The following is a 5,619-nucleotide window of genomic DNA, read 5'->3' as shown; positions in this document are numbered from 1 at the left end:
CTTTCATTGTTTGCAGCACCTTTGAGTCACAAGGGAGGTGCTAAAATATTTTTATGGCTGCTTGCTTTGGTCCATGCCGAGTAGGAGATGGACAGACTAATGGGGGAAGGAGAGCTGGACACAAAGAGGGCGAGGTGGAGGAGATGGACAGAGAGAAGGAGGGGAGGGAATGGAGAAGGAATGGAAAGAAGAGGAGATGGACAGAGAGAGGGGACACAGGAAGTTGGACAGAGAAAGGAAATACGAGGAAATGGACAGAGTGGGGTAGGCGAATGGAAAGGAAAAAGGAGCAGATGGACAAGGAGAGGGGGGAGGAGGAGATATACAGAGGAAAGTGGTGGGGATGGACAGAAAGGAAAGATGGACGGAGAGAGGAAGAGGGGGAGAGGAGAAGGTGGACAGAGGGAGAAGGAGGAGATGGAGTAGTAGAAGATGGGAATAAATACATACCAAGATAACTCTGGGTACTCAGCTAGTAAATAAATAAGTTTAGATATAGTAATGGCTATTGTTTATCATAGAATTTGAGTCTAATTTTATCTTTTTATAAAAGTGTGTGTATATCATCAAACAGAAATGTATTACAGCAGTATCGAAGAAATCAAGTCTGGAGGAGAAGATGACTGAGCCGAAGGAAAGGGACAGAGATTAGGGTAAGGTTTGCAGATGAAATGCAGGAAAGGAAAAATAATGAGACATGAATTAGTAGACAGTAGATGATATTGACAATGTGAAGAAATTCCTTATTCGCTGTTGGACAGAAAGAAGACAGCTGAGATATGCCGAGAGACAGGTTACAGACGACAGTAACATGCAAAGCTTGAGTCTCCTTTTGAACGCAGAGTGATTTTCAGTAAAACGTAGATTGCTGAGTAGTTTGTTCCAAGGCTGTACGGCCGAAACACAGAGTGAAATGGAGAAACATTTCGTGTTGTACGTAGATACGGCCAAGGTGATGAAAGTATCAGATATTGCATTGCAGTTACGGAATGTTGATAACTATTTCATATGCGAGGAATATTGACGTCACGAGTGCGTAAGAACCTAATGAAGAAAACTGTAGATGTGACACTTCGTAGCCTATACGTCGCTCTCAGTCTAACTGAGTTTAGGAAGGACTGACGTCATCAAAGACTCGAATGTCAGACATATTTCGTACACAAGTAACCATGGCTAGCTCGAGTCATCAGAAGTTCTGACTGTACTATGTCACTGCTAGTGTTCTCCTAGTAGAGGGAGTGTCTTAGTAGCAATACGAGGATGACACTGTATGTGTTTGGTGTTTCCCTGGGTTAGTGTGAGGGCTGCAATGTAGAGGGGAGACACGAAACGTCAGGACATCAGGCGTCTGAAGTGGCCAGCTTGCTCTCCGAATACCGAAGTTCGACTGAACACTGGACGCTGTCGTACGAAAGGCTGTAGCCCTTAGTGCATACTGTATCAATTTGCCTAGTATAGTTACCTGAACCTATAAGATCCTTTAATTCTATCTTTCATACGTTAAGGAATTTCTAAAAAAAAAATCATTGTCTGGTACGTCCAACATTACAAGATTGTAGTTCGGAAAGGAGCACATATATGTCATAAACACTAACGTTAGGCCACACCACTAAGGATATATTTAAGAAGTAACACAAAATATAGAAACACAAAGAAAAATCGCGGATACGGTCTCGGAAGAAATATTAATCCAAGAAATTACTCAAAAAATCAGTAAATAAAAACTGTACAATTCTTTAAATTGTAATGTAAGCCAAAATGGCTTAGAAATGTTCGTGCAGGAGCAAATTGACACAGACATGCAAGAAACTCAAAACTGTAACAGTTATAACTACCTTCTGGAAGAAAAGTCTAAGAATGTGTGGAAAAAATTGACATCAAAAGTAAGAAAACCGTGTAGAGATACAGAAGTATTGGAAAAAGCATAAAGGTAACTTTGTTAGCTAGAAAATGGTCTTTATTTGGGTCGTAATGGTTTCCAGTCCCCTACACCGACACGCCCTCCATACACGTACACACACACAAAAACACAAATGTAAAGGATGAAATTACTATTATTGCAAGTTTGCCAGTCGTATGGGGAGACAATGCAATGAAGCTTTTGTGCACAAGTGTGCTCCTGAAATGCAGATAGACTGTCCGACATAACCTCTCCTTATTTACATTCGAACAAAGCAAGTGTCATGGCGCTATCTCTTACTGACATAGTCTAGTTTTAACTCTATGCTAACTTCTGCTATTTTGAAAATTAACTGTTTACACACTGCATGAAATAGTAGCTACCACAACTGGCCGCTTCAGATATCATGTACATGAAAACCTCTGCTGTTGCCAGTCGTATGGGGAGACAATGCAATGAAGCTTTTGTGCACAAGTGTGCTCCTGAAATGCAGATAGACTGTCAGACATAACCTCTCCTTATTTACATTCGAACAAAGCAAGTGTCATGGCACTATCTCTTACTGACATAGTCTAGTTTTAACTCTATGACAACTTCTGCTATTTTGAAAATTAACTGTTTACACGCTGCATGACATAGTAGCTACCACAACTGGCCGCTTCAGATATCAAGTACATGAAAACCTCTGCTGTGTTGCATAATAGCTTACTCTATAAGCAGTGTATCAGGCATAACTTGAGCGCCTGCCTCTTACTGCTGAAGGAACTATACTCACCTCAGGACTTGAGAGTGGCGTATAACGAGCCGTCGACGACAAGGTCATTAGAGACGGAAAGCAAGTTCCGACTGGAGAAAGATAGGGAAAGAACCCTCCTGGCATCGCTGAAAATCTAAATCTGGATGGCCGACCGGGAAACTGAACCGCCGTCCTCCTGAAGAAATTGGAATCCAGTGCCTGTTATAATACTGCGTCTTCTCGTCGATGTCTTTGTTCAGGTATGCTACGATGTCCGTAGAGAATACGCTGTTTTTTTTTTTTTAGCAATCGGACAGAGCCTTAACACAGAAAGGAAATCTGAATTGCCGCTGGAGTAGCCGAGCGGTCTGAGGCGCTGCAGTCATGAACTGTGAGGCTGGTCCCTGCGGAGGTTCGAGTCCTGCCTCGGGCATGGGTGTGTGTGTTTGTCCTTAGGATAATTTAGGTTAAGTAGTGTGCAAGCTTAGGGACTGATGACCTTAGCAGTTAAGTCCCATAACATTTCACACACATTTGAAAATTTTTTTTGAAATCTGAATTCCCCCCAGGTGGATTATCACTTAGACAGAAAATACACAGCCGTCTTTGAAATGTCAGTTAAACGCAACAGGCAACGTAAAAAAAAAAAAGATTTCGATCCACTTCCAAGAGGATATTGATACACCATTTTAACAATGGATTTTAGAACTCCATCAAACAAATATTTGAAGAAATACTTCGGAGCCATGATTTCATTTCAGTATTTATTTTGAATTGATGACTGGTTTTGACAGTACTTTGCTGTCATCTTCGGGTCTGCAATGGCATAGACACAAATGGCATTTGTAAACATATTTTCTATGCTGAAAATGTAGTTAGTTTAGAAATCCATGCTCTGCCAGTAGGAAAATCATAATCCATGAGCATGTCATTAATAAAAATTCTATTTACATTGCCACGCAAATTTCACCGATTACGAGCGACCACACAAAAGCCCCTCTGGAGCTGTACTGAATGGGGCACTTACATCCCCTAGGTGTCAGCGTCGTAACAGATGTTATTGTTTGCATGTACATTAGGCAATTACACAATTGGCTTATCAGAAATTTGTTCAGTAATTAAAGTAGTTCAAATCTGAAATTAAAGAAAATTACAGACATTTCATAAAGAGTATATAACAGTAACAGCTGTCAATACACACTGATCAACCAGAACATTGTGACCACCTACGTAACAGCCGCTAAGTCCACCTTTGGCACGGTTAACAGCGACGACGCATCGTGGCATGAAGCAATGAGGTCTTGGCGGGTTACTGGAAGTAGTTGGCACCACCTCACCTAATTCTCGTAAACGCCGACGAGGGGGAGGGGGGGGGGGGGCGGGCGGCGATGAGCACTGACGCCACGTTCAATCACGTCTCAGAAGATGTGTTCAGTCAGGTTCAGATCTGGTGAGCTGGGGGCCAGCACATCAATTGGAACTCGACACTGTGTTCCTCGAACCACTCCACACATTCTTGACCTTGTGAATTGGCGCATTATCTTGCTGAAAAATGCCACTGCCGTCGGGAAACATGATCATCATGAAGGGGCGTACATGGTCTGCAACAAGTGTACGATACTCCTTGGTGCCTTGCACGAACTCCACTGGACCTCCATGGATGCCCACGTGAATGTCCCCCAGAGCATGATGGAGCAGCCGTCAGCTTGTCTCCGTCCTGTATTACAAGTGTCAAGCAGCTGTTCCCCTGGAAGCCGTCAGATTCGCATCCTCCCATAGGCACGAAGAAGAAGGTATCGGGATTCATCAGACCATGCAACGCTCTGCCACTACGCCAACGTCCACTGTCCATAGTCACGTGCCCATTTCAGTCGTAGTAGTTGCGATGTTGTCGTGTTAACATTGGACATGCATGGGTTGTCGGCTGCAGAGGCCCTTCGTTAAGAGTGTTCGGTGCACTGTGTGTTCGGACACACTTTCGCTCTGCCCAGCATTGAAGTCAGATGCCAGTTCCGCCACAGTTCGCCACCGCCTGTCCTGTTTTACCATTGTGCCCAGCCTCCGGGCCTTCAGAATCTCCTCCCGAACTGGCCATGAAGGCCCAACGGCACCGACCGGCCGCCATGTAATCCTCAGCTCACAGGTGTCACTGGATGCGGATATGGAGGGGCATGTGGTCAGCACACCGCTCTCGCGGCCGTATGTCAGTTTCCGAGACCGGAGCCGCTACTTCTCAATCAAGTAGCTCCTACGTTTGCCTCACAAGGGCTGAGTGCACCCCACTTGCCAACAGCGCTCGGCAGACCGGATGGTCACCCATCCAAGTACTAGCCCAGCCCGACAGCGCTTAACGTCAGTGATCTGACGGGAACCGGTGTTACCACTGCAGCAAGACCGTTGGCCCCTTCAGAATCTGCACTCAGTCAAACTCAGAGAGATCGGGCGCCTTCCCCATTCTACATACGAGCAGCACGCTTACTAATAGTATATGCACCGTGCGTGTATCTGACTAGCGGTCATTCGTCGCCAGGTGACACTGCTATCTCATGGGCAGTTTACATCGATAGTAGGTCGGTTGTCATAATATTCTGGCTGATGAGTGTACAAGGTTTCATAAAGAAACAATATCGTCATATAAGTAATATAAGGCCAAATTTTTTTTTATTCTGCGGTGTACATGTCATATTTATGGGATTTAAAAGCAATTCATCGAAAGTTGTTTTTTATTTTTGTTTTAAAATTTTATTGTCACTGCACACCGCAAGTACCGTACGAATTTTTTTTAAAAAAGGCAAAGGACCGCTGTAGTATAAGGCACGCAAATTTTACTCGCATGATTTCGAAGTTTATTTCCGAAATTTTTTTTATTTTTTTATTTTTTACAATTGAGCCATTAATGTGTGAGGTACTTTAGTGTAACATCATTATTTGTTATCACGCTACCTAGCGTCACAAAATTACAAACGACTAACGTAGTAACATG

At 43.7% G+C, this 5,619-nt stretch overlaps 1 pseudogene; it reads right to left on the bottom strand.

Annotated features, from left to right (window-relative positions):
- Positions 1–4,920: 4,920 nt before the first annotated feature.
- Positions 4,921–5,038, bottom strand: LOC124790838 (annotated as a pseudogene).
- Between the last annotated feature and the right edge of the window lie 581 nt (positions 5,039–5,619).

This window comes from Schistocerca piceifrons, chromosome 3 (assembly GCF_021461385.2).
Source record: "Schistocerca piceifrons isolate TAMUIC-IGC-003096 chromosome 3, iqSchPice1.1, whole genome shotgun sequence".
NCBI classification, from domain to species: domain Eukaryota; kingdom Metazoa; phylum Arthropoda; class Insecta; order Orthoptera; family Acrididae; genus Schistocerca; species Schistocerca piceifrons.
The sequence above is the reverse complement of the archived record's forward strand: the minus strand, read 5'-3'. Positions and strand labels throughout refer to the sequence as shown.